Source organism: Typopeltis vanoorti, chromosome 26 (assembly GCF_054136105.1).
Source record: "Typopeltis vanoorti isolate ZY-2024b chromosome 26, IOZ_Tvanoo_1.0, whole genome shotgun sequence".
Taxonomy (NCBI): domain Eukaryota; kingdom Metazoa; phylum Arthropoda; class Arachnida; order Uropygi; family Thelyphonidae; genus Typopeltis; species Typopeltis vanoorti.
This window is the reverse complement of record NC_143574.1, coordinates 16435770-16453834: the sequence shown is the minus strand read 5'-3', so window position 1 is coordinate 16453834 and position 18065 is coordinate 16435770. Positions and strand designations below refer to the sequence as shown.

At 33.5% G+C, this 18065-nt stretch overlaps 1 protein-coding gene across 1 annotated transcript in view; it reads right to left on the bottom strand.

The window, feature by feature from the left end:
- Nucleotides 1-2353: 2353 nt before the first annotated feature.
- The window catches only part of LOC150092360 (protein phosphatase PP2A 55 kDa regulatory subunit-like), a 164303-nt gene continuing 148591 nt past the window's right edge, over nt 2354-18065 (bottom strand). Inside the window, exon 10 of the mRNA XM_090415158.1 lies at nt 2354-4939. The gene's annotated coding sequence lies outside the window, so the exon portion shown is untranslated. The remainder of the gene's footprint in view (nt 4940-18065) is intronic.

Genomic DNA, 18065 nt, shown 5'->3' with positions numbered 1-18065 from the left:
TCCCCATCTGTTCCGGTTTACTGATTAGAGTTCCATGTGGTATCCTGTCAAAGGCCTTGGCAAGGTCCAGTAGAATCACTGTAAACCCATTACCTTTATCCAGTTCAGCCGTCACTGTGTTATAAAACGAGCAAGTTACTGAGGCACGTTCTACCCTTCACAAAACCATGTTGTCCCCCATACAATATCCCATTTTCATCTATCCAATCCTGTATTCTTTTCTTGACTAATTTTTCCAAGACCTTGACAACGATTCCTGATATCCTGATCGGTCGGTAATTTACAACAGCAGTCTTGGAAACTCCTTTATGCAGTGGAACTATTTTCTCCTCTTTCCACCCCCTCGGGACTAATCCAAACCCGAGACTCAAATTAAACAAAATGGTCAAGGGTACTGACAATTCTTTAGCTGCTTCATGTATGACACGAGCTGGTATACCATCCAATCCCACAGATGTATTGACATTGAGGTTAAGCAATAGACTACTCACCTCCACTTCATTCACCACAATTCCCGTATAATCTATTGGTTCATTCATTTCTGCAATGTCACCACCTGGATGATATATTCTTGCAAAGTGCTCGCTCAGTAACTCAACTATATCAACTGATTCGGTTACCTCTCTACCATCGGCATTCTTTAAAATCATTTTGCCATATACATTTTTTCTTTTACTTGCAACATATCGAAAAAACTGTTTAGGATTCTCTGTAGCCAGAATGGTCAATGTTCTTTCGTAATCCTTTTTTGCTTTTCTTACCACACTCGTTACCCTTCTTGCCTGCGTTTTATACTGTTCGTGTGTCTGCCAGTCACTTTTCTCCTTAAATTCCTTCCATAGTTGTTTCTTTTTTTGCAGCTCAAGCTTAATGGTGTTATTTATCCATTTAACCCCTACTTGATTTATTATTTGGACTCTAAGTATACAGTCAGCCATTGCCTCCTGCAAACACTTCTTAACTGCCTCCCATGCACTATCAACTTCTAGCCCTTGCAGTTGTACATGGTACTGAACCAATCAAACTCCTAAGCTTGTCATACTTACCAGCCCGATAATTCCACATGTACCCTGTCTTAATTGTAAATTCTACACCTTTAGCCACCTCCCAAGTCAAGATCCTATGATCACTCTCACTAATTGGTGGCAATGTGGTAAAATTAGTTACAGCCAAATTCTCATTTGGCTGTAACTAATATTAAAACCCCTAGTATTTTCCTTTAAATGCTTTCGCAGATAGTTATCTCTTAACAACCACATAAAATCCAATTCCTTCCTCCCGTGTGTCCTCTCTTCACTCCAATCAATGCCACCATAACTGAAATCTGCCATAATAGTTATTCTCCTTCCACTCATTTCTTTTATTTGCTTGTGCATACCATCTCCACCATCTTTTCCATCACCTGGTCTATAGCAGCACCCAATTGTATATTTTGTTCTGCTAGTCACAATCTCACACCAAATAGCCTCAAATGTGCTCTTTTCTCTATCCTGCAATTCAACTTCTATTCTCCTTCGCTGCAGCTCATCAGCTATCATCAACAATACTCCTCCCCAATTTATTCTCCCTGTCATTCCTGAACATACTGTACCCATCACATTCAATCCCACTAGCTATATCATCTACAGTCAGCCATGTTGCACTAATGCCAATAACCTGTGGTCTGGAAGTGCCAACCAAGGCCAAAAATTTTCCCTTCTTGTTCCTAATACTCCTAGCATTAGTGTAGATGAATTGCAGACCCCTGTTAGCCCCATCCATACCTAATCTACTACTGTTCGTGTTTGTTTTTATCCTGAGATACCACATAGCAAAATACTGGTAAGCTGCATTTATCCAGCTGCCAAAAGACATACAACGTACTTCAAAAACATAATTTATGCATATTCAAAGTAAACTATCATACTATGGTTAATAAGGAAATATGCATCCATAAGAAGCGAAGAACCCATAGATAACTTAAGATTTTACAAGATTTCTTGTGAATCAGATTCAGCTTTCAAAATCAAGCTAAAAACTTCAGAAATATGATTATTCTAAATTGCCAAAGAGATGGAAAATGTCTGTAGAGTACACCACATTGGTTTCCTTAGCACTTAAAGACTTTTGTTAGACAACATATCTACTACTGTTCATGTTTGTTTTTGTCTGTGTTCAGTTATTTAAATCCTGAGATGCCATATAGCAAATACTGGTAATAAAATTTATTCCTATCTGTGCTAGCCTAATTATTATTTAAATCTCAAAATGAAAAATGACCAATATATATATATAGGTTAAAATCATTATATAAAATAACATTTTTAATATAATAATAATAATTTGATATTTCATCAAATCATTGCTTGAAACATTGTGATCATCTGAAAGAACAGTGTCAAATATATGGCACATGATATTTAATGATAAGTTGAAGTGCTCATACAATACAAGTTCAACTGAAAGCAGTCCCAATTGGGATGCTGTGGACATTTCCCATGAGTGTCATGAAAATTAAAAAAAAAAAAAAAAAAAATTAATATATATACTCATATAGTTTTGTCTATTACTTTACTTTGATCACTAGCAGTAAACAATGTTCTTTCCATAGTGGTCCTTTGTGAAAAATGTAATGAGGAAATTTCATGCCCTCTTATTAACAGTTTATACATGCACCCACCCCATACACAAATAATATTCAGTTAGGCAGCATACTAGAATATTCCACTATTGACACATCTGAAGCAAAGATCATGCTTTCTCATTATCTTCCTCAAATAAATAGTAAAGAGCCATCAGAGAACAAATCTTGTTTAGTACTAGTGATGTAGGTTACCAGTGACTGCAATATTTTTCAAAATCAGATCATGTTACAAAATCCAAAAGACAGCTTTCTAGCATAAGTTTAGAACAGAACAAAAAGAGTATTTTTTTGCTAAAATACTCTACAAAAACTGGTTTGTTTCCACAATGGCTGTGGAGCTGAACCCTGCATAAGGTGTGGATGTTTACAGTTGCTTGCTCTGGATGGGCTTGTATATAACTGCATTTATAAGAATTGTAATTTTTTTATTTTATTTTAAATAATAAAATTCTTTTTAATTAAGATTTTTGCAAGTTGAGATTGTCACTACTATTAATTTTTTCAATGTTTTCAATTAAAAACACTGGCTATTCCTATCATTTCATACCATACTCTAAGTCAGCTGAACCCTGCATAAGGTGTGGATGTTTACAGTTGCTTGCTCTGGATGGGCTTGTATATAACTGCATTTATAAGAATTGTAATTTTTTTTTTTTTATTTTAAATAATAAAATTCTTTTTAATTAAGATTTTTGCAAGTTGAGATTGCCACTACTATTAATTTTTTCAATTAAAAACACTGGCTATTCCTATCATTTCATACCATACTCTAAGTCATCTTTCAGGCAATTACTATGAAAGATTGTGATTTTTGGCTTTGAGTTTTTTAATTTAAAATTTCCCTAAATTTGCCTGTGTGTGTGTTAAAGATGGAAGAGATTTACTAGGAATAAATGAAAATAAACAAAGACATACCTATTATATTTCCAAGGGCATTGTGCAATGTTTATTTTGAAAATGTAATTGTGTATTTTAACAAGAAGTTGGGTCTTATATATATATATATAATGCGCGTGAGCCTATACATGCATGTATATGTGCATGTGTATATTTACACACATACATACCTGTGCTTATACACACACACACATATACACGAGCTTACTATTATACAATTTTTCCAGTAATGTCTCACAATGTGCTATATATATTTTTAGATTTCTATGATCTCTAGTTTACACACAAATATCAATAATAAAATTTAGTTACTGATTGTCCTCCTCATAGTAACTTCTAATATGTAAGCTATCCAAAAATTTTAATTCATTAAAAAATAAAAAATAAAATAAATCGTAATAAGCTCTTTAATGCCACATAAAATAAATGTAGCAAACAGATGAGGTACTCATTGAAAATTCATTATCCTTATTTTAATGTAAATTCATTAAAATCTCAAATATTCTGGAAGGTAATTTACTTCATTTATAACACTGGACAAAAATCTGTTCAATGTTTGTATTCTGCACATGGAAGACTGAGCAACACAGCACTGGACTGGGAAGGTATGACAATGATCAGAGTGAAAAATGGAGTGACTGTCATGATGAAATGATGCTGTTCAAGGTTTCCTGAATTTCCATGACAGCCGAAATATGATGTTCCCAAAAGACAAACAGCCAGCTAGCTAACAGCCAGCCAGAACACACACACACACGCACGCACACACACATAATCTGTATTTTGATTGTGACCGATTCATGATGTTTTTCCATTCTTTCATTATTTACATTTTTTACATTTTATACACAACATTAAGAACACTGCTGAAGAGTATACATTCTATGAATGTATATCACTATCAGCAATACAGAAATAAATTGGTCACTGCTTACTACAATTTTCTTGAGCACGTTTCCTTTTTTTTTTTTTTTTTTGCTCCAAAAGAAAGCAAATGATCAAAGCTTGACACTATATAGCCTGTGTCCACAACCTTAAAAATACAAACCTTTATGCATGATCTGTGTCTGAGAGCTTTCTGCTTTGGCTAATGTGTATAATAAAATTACAGTGTACAAAATTAAAAGAAATAGGAACCATATAAATACTGCAGCAGACAGCTGAAGGCACATGGGGAAGGGAAGTTACAAGAACATTCACATTTAAGTTACTGCTGCCTCTTGACAAATTATTTTTTGGAAGGAAGGAGAGAAGTCTTTCTAGCATGTGCACACACACATACACAGAGCGATCACAGATACTGTCAGTTGCCTCAAAGCACGTGGGTGCAGTACTACTTTCTTGAAAAATTAGTTTTGATTGCCGAAGACTACTACCATCCGGTAAAGAATCTTGCTGCCAGCAGCAAGGCAAGGGAAGCTATCAAAAGAAAATATTTAATAATTAGATGCCATTCAGCTATTCAAATGTTAAGATTATATAGATTCAGTCAAATACTGAAACTGCTTATTATACTTCATAAACATTCATAAGTATTTAACTTTAATGCCCTTTAATATGATGCCATGTCTGGCTTTTTTTTTTTTTTGAGTATTATTAGTATACATTATATCCAGAACAAAGTACAACCACAGGCAAGTGGCACAGTAATTTCTTTAACTCCATTCTACTGTTGAAACTATATTAACAACATAGCTTTTACTTTGTTCTGAATTCCTTAATGGAAATTTTAGCCAGATTTATTTTAGACTGTGAAATTCAGATGGATGTTCTTTAACTAATAACTGATTTAAAAGCTGATTTGATTAGAAAATACTGTAGACATAGTGAAAAGGCACAAACACCATACGAGAAAAATATCAGCATTGTATAAGAATGAAAGCAGAATTAAAACTAGAAGAAAAAATAGTGGAAATCAGCACTAATAAAAGAAAAATAGTTATAACTACTATAGAAAGAATCTGCTTAATTACAGCATAAATCTGATAAATGGGAAGAATAAACTGAAAAAAACCAATGCCAAATAGAAACCATACAAAGTTTTGTTGTAAAAATTTTATAAGATTAATTCAGAGGAAAATTTTCAGAACAGGCCTGGTTATGGAAGAACTAAGGGCCATCCATAGAAACTGAGCAAGAGTGTAGTTAGCAAGGGTGTTAGAACTAGGTTTTTTACTTGGAGAGTGGTGAATGAGTGGAATAAGCTGCCAGAGTCTGTTGTGAGTACCATGACTGTAAACGAGTTCAAAGCGAGGCATGATATATACTGTGCAAATGCTGAATAGTTCTTAACATGATGTTTAGGGCCTCCCTCAATGAGTCTAAGGACTCCTTGGAATTGCCTGTAATAATAATAATAAATCGAAATGAAACTATTTACTGAAGAACAGTATGGCTATTTTCACTTATTTTGTGACTTACAACAACTAATTTTTACATTGGCATTGTCATCAATGGCTTAAGTCCATTGGTGAAAATATAGTAATTGTAGAAAATGTGGTTAATTATAGTGAAAAAGAAAAACATACATACCCACCAAACAATATTATGACAGAACGACAGCTGATGGCACAACAGCAGAAATGCAGAAAGTGCCACTAACATTCCACAGATGCTATGCTAAAAGAAATTCATTCACTATCACAAGCTGTTCACTATAACAAACATTTTCCTACTGACTGTGCTATAGAGATACCACTATGAAGTACATGCAGAAATAGTAAAAGAAGAAATTAATAAAATTACAAGATAAACACAGGGTCGAAGAACAAAACAAAATCCAAAAAAAGCTTGTCATGCATATACCAGAGAGATACTTATCAACCAGAGAAGTACAAAGGTTAAACTTCACATTTTATTATCAAGTAAATGGAAATAAACAGCATATTTAAATCATTCCACATACAAAAACATATGGGAAATGCCTTGTCTCATTTAACTCCTAAACAGAGATGAACAAAAACACAGTGCAGAAAATTAACAACACCCATTTGCACCTTGTAACTTAAAAAATAGAGTTTAATAAGTCAATAGGACCTCCTGTAACCATCAGGCAGAACACTATGACTTTAATTTCCCATAAGATGCCATATTTATTCTTACTTTTATTAACCCAGTAGTAAGTTAAAGGCCAAAACTGAGGAAATCTCCATGTAACCTGAAAGGAATGAGGACAATTGACCAGATGGTACTAACCTAATGTCCAATCCTCATTTTCATGGTACACCATCATTAGTTAACCACTTGACACTAAAAGAATGCAGATGGGATGACAATTTGGGTATTTAAATCAAATGACATTCTTCATTGGGTTAAACCACAAAAATCATGATGGTATAATGTCATGCTGGAAGAGGTATTGACCAGTTAATAGAATGAGAGTGCTGAGAAAAAGAGTAAAAAAGATGCAGAATGATATTAAAAATGAAGATATTAGGAATTAACTTGATGTTGTTAGCATTCAAGAAAGTGTGAGCATAGCTTATCTTAAGTGGTATGGTCACTTAGAATGGGAAAGGAACAATTAAAACAGGTGTTTAACGCTAGATGGCAAAAAACAGACCCAGTGGAAGCCCAAATTTAAGATCTGACGATATGGATATTCTGACAGACAAGACTAATTTGAAGGAAAATTGTTGATATGAAGTCATTAATAAAACTTTTCATGTATTTACTATCATACTACATGTACTTTACTCAGGATAGATATTGATGAGTACAATATAATGGTAGTTAACAGTATTATTTTATAATTTTTTTAACCTGAAATTTTAATACCTACCAGTAAAAGAAAATACTTATAATTATGCTGACAGGCACTGAGAATTTATAGAACTAAATCAATGCCTCATACTCTTGAATGATGAGCCACCTTACTGCTTTTTTTTTTTTTTTTGGTTAAACATTATCTTAATCAATGGACAGATAAAGTCTTATGATGCAACCCAATATCAAATATGGTGTTATTTCCTGGAAGAGTGATTTAATATAAAAACTATAATACACAGCATGCAAGAATATTAATCCAAATAAACCAATTGTTATAAAAGCAACCATGTAACTCAAGATTTTTTTCTCATATTAGCTTGTGAATTTCCAATGAACATTCATTATACTCAAGGGGGGGTCACAAAACCAAAAGGAGCAAATTAACTAGAATGAGAATTCCACTTAAGTCAGTTTGAATACTCTTCAACATCTTAATAATATAGATTTATTATGACACACACATAGTGAACTTTATTTAATTGGACCTCAGGTGATTTGAAAGTTTATTTTTCACTTGGTTAGACTATAATAAATTTAGTTTAATGCTTTATCCAAGTGTGAGCAAACAAAGTTTGCACTTGAAAATATCTTCAGGAACTGGGGTAAGGTAGCACAACACCGGGCAGCTCGTCGCAAAGGTGGACCAAGCTAACATCACTCATATCTCAGTATCTCCCATAATGCAAAAGAAATCTCCTTGCAGATATGAATAATGTTAAGCATTAACCTCCCAAACGGTCAGGACGTCTATAGAGACGTCCAGCTAAATCTGGATATGTTTCAGCCCACCTGTTGAAAGAACCTGGATAAGAAGTGTAATTTGACTGTCATGCCCATTCAAAGGTGTCACGCTGAAGAGAACGGTTAATCGGATTATCTCATGTTCCTAGCTGCCTCTCAATTGCCATATGACAAGAAAAGCACTTCCTTGTTCAATGCTGGGTAACTGGATTTTAGTTATATAGGCTACACTAAAAATAGAGAAATTATTTATATTTTTGTTTTCTCTTTTTATTGTACAATACAATTTTAATGTCTGGACAAAATAAAGATCTTATATAATTTCTTCACTTAAATATTGCCTTACCTTGGAGAACCAATTTAATTTTTATTTTTTTTGCGCTAATTTTTTTCTAATCGCTTACTAGACAAAATATTTTTCTTTGTTCTCGAAGAAATTAATTCACGATAATTATTTGAAATATTCTTTTAAAAAAAGAAAAGAAAACCGACTGTGACATTCCAGATTATATTATTTTTATTTTTGTACAAAACCATCGAAATCGAATAATACTTCACAAATTTCCTTTAGGACACACTTGAGCAACTTTGCTTTATAGAGAATAACATGAAATTCTTTAATCATATTACTAAATTTTTTCTTCACGTTGTATAGTAATCTATACAATCTTTCTTGGTTTTCTTGTACAATTGGTCATTACAAAATGAAATTAACAGTTGTGATTTAAATTTATATTTTCTGCATAATTCAGATATTTTATTCTCTAATTTTTAAAGTAAGCAATACATTTGCTTATTTTTATCATTCAAAATATGTATATCAAATGCATCAAATGTGAAATTTCATTTCCTTTCACAATAGAACTGAATTCTATTTCGCCTCTGATAGTTTAACTCCCCCACCCGCCCCATTGCATTACTATCACACACCCGAAAACTGTTATGAACCATGTGTGTGTGTGTGTGATATATATATATATACAGGGTGTTCGGGATAAATTTGACAGTTTCGTAAGGAAAAAGAAAATCTTCTTTGTATCTATTAAATTTAATGAATTGACAAAAAAACATTACAGGCAGAGTTAATTACAATACTATCAACAAGATTTACTCAAAATAACCACCATTAGCATCGATCACAGCTTCAATTCTGCTTCGGAACCTCGAACAAGCTGATGCTACAGTCTCCCTGGGAAGGGCCTCAAAAACTGTTTTAATTTTATCCATTAACTGGGCTTTTGTATTACTGGAAGTGCGATTGGTGTCTTTTTCAACTGCGCCCCATACAAAGTAATCCATGGGGTTAAGGTCTGGGGAGTTTGGAGGCCAAACATTTGGACTGGTGAAGTCGTAGAAATTTTCAGACAACCATTTTTGACTTTTCCCAGAGGTGTGGCAAGGGGCCGAATCCTGCTGCCATACATACGGCCTACCATTGGCTACCCTTGTTATCCAGGGCTTGACTACAGTTAGCAACTCCACGAACAAAGCCCGAATTCCAATGCCAGGGTTCTTCAACACCTGTTCCTGCAGATTTGCAAGGAATTCTGCTGTACGAACGCAATCAGATCGTCTGCTAGGGATCTTTCTTCTTGCTACATCCTCGTAGTCACCATTGCAAGTCTCTAGTTCATGCCTGATTGTTTTTACTGTATTCAGGGAGCATTGGGCAGCAGTCGTAATATCCTTATTTTGATGGCGGGCACGAATCATCATGATACAAGTTATTCTCTTCCATGATTCAGGTGGGTTCCAGCTATCCATCCTTTCTGACATCTTGTATATGAATGAAGAAGGGTCCAAACTTTTAAATGAAGAGAAGTGTGTGTTAATACATGTAACTTACGGAAAAATATAATTAATTATAAATATGTCAAATTTATCCCGAACACCCTGTATATATATATATCACACACACTCAGTGCTATTGCGAAAGAATATATATATATATATATATATATATATATTTTAATTTTTGTAATATATATATATATATATATATTACAAAGTTTTGTAATAAAAATTTCTGCTACAATGAAGTTGGACATAATCAACAATATTATTACTACCTTATTTCTGTTTCTTGTGTGGGAGAAAAATGGTAAAATGTCACTCTTATAATTATATCAGATGTTATAATGGCAAAAATAGTAAGAAAAAAGTGATTTTCACTTTCTCTTCAAAACACAAAGAAAGAACATTGTAAATTCAGCCAGTGGAAAAGAAAATACTACATATTTTTCTTCTGTTATCAGATTTTTTTTCTTATAGCACAAAGAAGAAATCACTGCATATTACATGAAGTCTGCAGGAGGGAAAATATCTGGAAATTGGTTACATTATAACGAATAGAGAAATCGTGTCAGAAAAATTATTCATGTAAGATTCTAATCTCAGCAGACAAAACATTTTCTTCTAGATTACATATCTAAATTAACTGAACCTTTGCTACTATTTTACACTAAAATGAATGGGTATGTTCCCCAAGTGATTTATGTTTGTAACAGCTGTCTTTCAAACGATTTATGAAATAAATTCTCTGAAATATCCGCAGATCGTTTAGGTCTATCCCCCCCCAAAAAAAAGAAGATTATGAAATGCATATGCACCTTTTCTTTGAAAATAATTCAAATCCTCTTTTTCAAGATAATTGTATGATATAATTTCTAATTTTTCGATAATAAAAGTGAAACTGATCATTATAAATTAAGCAATTATTTTTAAATAAATAATGTATACGCATGTAAATGAAATGTCAGTATTTCTGTTAGGATATCAGTAATCAACAATTGAAAAGGAAAGACATTCTTGATATATTCTGCACTACAGCCCGAGGCACTTTAGTGTTCTCCCCCTTCTTTCGCAATAGCACTGAGAGTAATAAGCCTTCAACTTTTCCTCCAGCTAAGAGGATATTACAAGTATTTATAAGATGTAGATTATTTCAGAAATAGCTTCCAGCAGCAGCAGAAGTAATATTTTGATTTTTTTAAAAGAAAAATAATACTACTGAACTTTCTTTTGTGTGGTATGCATATAAACAATTTTGCATGGTCAAAATATAGCATATTATTTCTAAAATTTCACATAATTTCAGCAGATAGTAGAACAGTTGGTTTTAGATTGCAAATAAATAATACAGAATTAGAAGTTTCACGGTACAATCTGATTACCGTATATCTTTTGTCAAAATGGTAAAATGAAGTAATTGATTTTGAATACTGTCTAGAAAAGCTTTCAAACCTGTATAGACATTTAGGGTAGTTATGCAATTGAGTTCCAGGAGAGGATAAGGGGGGGGGGGGGAAGAAACATTAGAAAATCTTCAAAATGAGCAAAAATTTTGAATCATTCCATATATGATATTTTTCACATTATATTTTCAACATATCTACGAGGATATGCACTGGATATTATCGTAATATGCATAATACAAATAAATAAATAAAAGACGAAGAATCACTGCTAAAATATCATTGGATATAAATATTTCATACCAAAAAGACACACAATCGGAAACCGAGTAATGCAATTTAGCATTTTTTTTTTTTATTTTGTCTTTATGAATAACAAAAAATCATTTCTAAAACTGAAATGTGATGATCCATATAATGCTATTTGGCTAGAAATGAAAGCAAAAGGACATATTTATTTCAATAAATATTATTTAAAAATATAAATATTTGACATAATATTTTCAAAGCAAACATTTGAAAATTCTGAAATTCGAAAAAAATTTTTTCTATATTATAAGTAAAGTGAAAGAACAATCAGCACAACTCTTCCGGTGCACTGATTTGCAGAATAAAATACACCAAATTTACTATCACTAAATAGATTCATTGCAAAGGCTAATCAGTGGTCATTTCAGGATTGATTTTTTTCGCACATGTGAAATTAGTTTCAATTTTTGGGAAGAGACACAATAAATCATTTTAGAGGCAAAAAAGGTCAAATAGCTTAGGAGAGTAAATGAAATTCTAAGCAACACAATAGACGTAAAGACAGGGGGACACAAAGGTCACTCAGCAACAGTTAATCCACTAATGGCTATAGAAGAGCCATAACGAGATAACAGCAGAGGAAGGTAATGGCACGATAAAAGGCAGAATGCTGACGAAGTTTTGATCCGTGAAAAAAGCTAGGGAGAGCTGACTATTTCATCCACACCAGCCGGTTGGGAGGTTAAGGGAAGGGCCACTATCCAGACCCAACTACCCTGGGTAGTGGCCCTTCCCTTAATGCATAACAATATACATATCCGCAAGGAGATGTCTTCTGCATTATGGGAGATACTGAGATATGAGTGATGTTAGCTTGGTCCACCTTTGCTACGAGTTTCCAGGTGTTGTACTACCTTACCCCAGTCCTGAAGATATTTTCAGGCGCAAACTTTGTTTGCTCACACTTGGATAAAGCATTAAACTAAATTTATTACAGGTGATTTAATCTGTTTAAAGTGAAAGTAGAATCAGTCACATTTGAAAAATGAGCTGAAAGTTATGAAAACAATTTATTTCAAAATACATTGAATTTTTAATATGAATACAAGCTGCACAAATATGCAGTTTTGAATAATTCAAACATTTATAATACTATACTACTTCAATTAAAAAAAAAAAAAAAATGCCTTCCTGGATTTTTCCTTTTTGCTTCTATAGCATTATATTCTCCATGCCTGTGCAAAATAAACGGCCACTAACTTTCAGATGAATATGTGACACACGCCTAAGTTAAATCATCATAATACAGTGAGCAAAAAATAAATACCGTCATGAGATGCTGTGCAGATACAAAACACCCTGTGCTTTTAGTTTTGTCTTACTTTAATTTTTAACGTGAAGAGAAAATGCAGTCAGTAAGGAATTAACTCTGAATTGAAAATAAGTTAACAATTTCAGTTTTAATTTCAATTCAGGGTTAATTCTTTATCCCACACTTATCAGGCAGGAATTTCATTCTGTGCTAACTTGCATTTTAGGATTGTGTAGATCGGTCATTTCATATTTATGAAATGACCGATCTACACAAAAAAGAAATAAAAATACTTTAGGACAAACATTTCATTAATTAAGAAAGTGCAACTATTCTGTGAAATATATCAGATAATTTTGTTTATCCACACTTTATGGTTCCTATAGTTTAAGTGTCAGGGCACTCATTCTGCCATTGTATGCCCACCTATCTAGAAGTAATGTTATATTTATCAGTTGATATTTTTCTTAACAACATTCACTATCTGCATGCAGCAAACTTCCTGAGATAACCAATGGCAGCAGCAGCATTTATAATAGTATTACTCCAACTACATGCTTGTTTATATTGAGAATTGTTTCCTATTAGTATTCTGTAATTTAGTGAATGTTTCACATTTTTGAATTTGGAATGCTATTATTGTCTAATTAATATACTGAAGAATGAAATTAAGTTTTACACCAACACCAAGAAAAAAGTCATACCTATTTTCCAGGAAAGAAATTTACTTAGTTTTGTTCTGAAATATTAAGTAATTAGAACACAAATTCAGAAGAGAAAAAAATGGGATTTCATGATGATGTTCAACTGAATACACTCGATTATTTTTACCATCAATAGTGAAATATATGGATCATGATGATGCTCTTGAAATATGCTTCTATCTTAAAAACATATTCAAACTCATCTGGTGAATGATTTAATTTTAATATGAGAATCACCTGGATGATTTTAGTGAGTCTTCATAGCACAGTGAAGACAATATCTACGATTTTTATTTTATTTTGTCAAGATATTCAAGTAGCAGTTGAAAATTTGTTATGTTGGAATTCTTTATGCAAGTGAAGTAAACTAACAACAAACTACTTCAAGACAGACACAAACTAAACAGAGAGGATAATAGGGAAATTTTGTTTATCGCCCAATCCGATGCAAAATCTGTCAATCAGGAAGTGGAGGGGGGGGGGGGTACATACATTTATAATTTGAATTTATTTAATTCCAAGCCAATAATTTTTGGTTACCTCAGCTCCATATTAAATGGGATTGACTGTACACAGTTCTAATAGGTAACACGCTTTTGATATTGGTGCACATGGCAATATTCATCTGGTATTTTCCACAAATGGAAAAACTTAGAACATGGCTATGACTTTCTCTCTTATAACACCATAATAATTTTTTAATTCATTCATTTCATTATTATTTTTTTTTTTTACTGGAAGCAAGAATTAGTTTCAATTTTGTTTTGAAAGTATAATGAAAGTAGCTTATGGAATTTACTTATCATCATCATCAAATTCCTGACATTTACCCTCAAGGGGTGTACAAGATATGATAGTTCTACATGAAAAATTTACATCATTACTGTTATGACTCTTTATCTTCCCCTTGTATAATGCTATTTGACTTAGTGGTCGCTACTCTTTCCTTTATCTTAATATATATAAATTGGCCTCTGTCTGCTATCTTTAACCCTCATATATCCTTAAATCGTCTGTCTAACATTTGAGTATATGATCTTACTGCTAATCTGACAATCTCCAAATTTTTGGCCCCAGAAAATACCAATTCCCTGATCTCTATAAGTCATCCACATTCGCTCAGACAAATTTATTTCCTGCGCCAGCCTGGGCTTTAAGGACAGAGTCAAACTCAGCCTAAGGTTGGTTATAGAGTATCAGATGCTACTAAAATAATTCGCTTAAAATCGGAAGCGTAGGTTTTCTAGTCTGTTTACAATCTTGCCCCCTTTCCTTTCTTACTTAGGATATCCCCGCTCACACATATGATCACAGGTTCATATTTTTATGAAGGGTCTAGGTTCATAAAAATACGAACAGTCAACATGTTCAGAAAAACAAGCATGAATGGTAACATACAAATTTAATGAATTCATAATTAATTACAATACAAAGACAAAATTGATATTAATGCTAGATTAAAACGCTTACGTTTCTCTCACTCTCTCATTCTTAGATAACCATGGATTTCTTAATCTCTACAATACTATTCCCCTTAACTTATCAAATATTTAGTTTACAACTTAATAGGAGCCAGCTAGGTATTTGCACATTATTAATTTCCCTCAAGTAGGTCACGACAGAATCTCCAGTAAATTAACAGTTCTCAGAATTCAGTCTAATGGTATAGAGTCATTCACACACATAATAATTCTTCATGCTTATCTTTATCATAAATTTCGAGTTACACTTTCTTCCGCTTCTGTTAGTCAAGTTCTCTAAAGGGTTAGAATATGTAAAAGTACTTATCTACACTATCTTAGGTTCTTTCGGGATTTTCTCTGTCCTACCTTCCTACGAAGTTCTGTCTGCCTTGGTTCTGATGTAATGTGGGAATCACGTGCTCTCCCTGGATCAAGTGCTCAGTTTCTTTACTAAAGATTTATGTCGACGCTATTCCTTACCGACGGCCTGTGTTCAAAATTTGCCATGCTCTGTGGCAGTGCCATACTGGGATTTCTCGGAGATCAGCTCTTAAAGATAAGAACTGAATCACGATGACCACTTGAAGCACATGGCGAGAATACAAGAACAAACAAAACTAGGGGGGGGGTTCAATTCTGTGTTGCAGGTTTTATACGCTCCCCGAGAGTGCCACCTTTTCCGAGTTTGACCTCTCCTTTCGCCCTTCTGATTCATCCCCGACTGGGTGACTTCACCGATCCTCATACAGGGCTTTCCAATTCCGGGAATGCATGCGTCTTGATGTTTTCTTAGAGGTATCACCTGCTGACACTTACACTGCTATTGTAGTATTGGGCGACCTTTGCCTCTTCTTACTGAATTGTTAGCATTCTTTCATGTGTAGAAATTCACTGATAATTACTCTCATGTGATCCCTTTTTGTTGACTTACAGTTACATTAAAGTATAAACACACTAACTACTATACAAACAGTTCTTATTCTAATTTGCCAGTTGTTATTTCTTTTAAAACATAGTTAAATTGTGCCAAATGATAAGTATACTCATTTAATGTATATCTTCTGTTAGAGTCTGGAAAGATGACTCCATTTAGAGTGAGGTCGCCCGTTTCAGATCTAACATTACTAACTTCCTATCTACAATTTTCTGCCAAATCAATCTGTTACCTGTCAAAGCTACAACATTGTCAGATCTTATATTTATATATATCATCTAAGGCAATTTGTACCGTATCAATCCACCTATATCTTGGTTTTCCTCTGGGTCTTTTTCCTGCCAACCTGGAAGAGAACACTTGTTTGGCTAATCTTTCCTCGCCCATTCTGTTTAAGTGACCATACCACCTGAGATTAGCTCTGCTAACGCATTCCTGGATGCTGACAATGTCAAGTTCTTTCCTAATATCCTCGTTTTTAATATGATATTGCCATTGATGCCATCTGTTCACACCCCTAATCTTTCTCAGGACTCTCATATTTACGGTCTCTAGTCTTTGGTCAAGTGTTTTGCTTCTGACCCAACTCTCAGATCCATAAGTTAAAATTGGTTTGAACACTGTCTTGTATACAGCTAATTTAGTGTTCCGACTAATTTCTCTCTTATTCCATATAAATTTATTCAGTTGACTTCCTACCATAGCTTTGTGGATTCTGTTGTCTATTTCCATATTTAATTTACCATCTTCACTAAAAATCGTGTCAAAGTAGCTGAAATGTTTTACTTGTTCTATAGGTTCTCCATTCACAATGCAGCTGATATTTTCAATGCTATTGCCTATTTTCATTATCTTTGTCTTGTTATTGCTGACCGTCATACCATATCTATCACAACAGTTATTCAATTTAGTCAGGGAATCTTGCAGGCTTGTAGCAGATTTATTTAGAAGTATAACATCATCTGCATAAAGCAAGGAGCTGACATTAACATCCCCAATTTTGATATCAGGTTTAATACCACTTTCCTTCATAATGTAATCCATATAGATAATGGATAACAGAGGTGATAATGTACATCCTTGTCTGACACCAGATTTAACATTAAACCATCTCCCTGTACTTCCTTCAATTCTAATTGTTGACTTACAACTCAAATAAAGACTAAGTATTGCTTGATATAATCATCCACTGACACCATACAACTGTAGCGTTTTGAATAGCTTCTCTCTAGGCACCTTGTCATATGCTTTTTCCAGCTTTACAAAACTTAAATACGGATCTTTGTTATATTCCCATGACTTTTCAACTATTTGTTGTAAAGTGAATATCTGATCCTGACAGTCTCTATTTGGCCTGAATCCAGCTTGTTTTCCACCAAGCTTCTCTTCTCAACAGTTTCTCAAGTATACTGGCATAAATCTTACCAGGAACACTCAGTAGAGAAATACCTCAGTAATTCTCAATCAGTTTTATTTCCCTTTGTCTGGAATTCGTCCTTCTGAACTATGCTTGTTTAACTTTTATACCTCCATACTTGAGCAATTCTGGTCTAATATCATCTACTCCAGTTGCCTTTCCACATTTCAGACTTTTGATGGCTTTTTCTACTTCAAGCATAGATATGTATTCCTGATTGCATGCCTGGTCAGTGTTTTTTTTTTTATCACTGTGCTGTCATCACTGCTAGTTTCATTTAGCAATTGCTCGAAGTAATTACTCCATACTTCAAGGATATCTTTTTCTCCAGTTTTCATATCACCTTTATCATCTCTAATTCCTTTTACAGAACTATTTCCTCCATTTCTGAGCTTCTTCAACAACCTCCAGAATATCTTGCCACCTTCTTGATATTTATTTTCTATGTTCTTGCCAAAGTCTTCCCATAACTTTTGTTTAGCTAGTTTTACACAGTGTGTAGCTTTCTTACATTTGTCTCTGTATTCTCTAAGAGCACAAGCTGACTTATTTGCCAGGTACTTTTGATATGCTTCCTTCTTTTCCTTCACTGTCTCTTTTACTTGCTGTGTCCACCAGGGAGTTCTGATTTTTCTATCCTTATGCCTCTCTGGCAGAATCAATCAATGTTTTCTTCAGAGCTTGCCACTGAATCTGCAAGGTTTGATTCCTGTTCTCTTTCATTTTTTCTTGAATAATGTTTGTATAATTCTCGTTTTCTTTA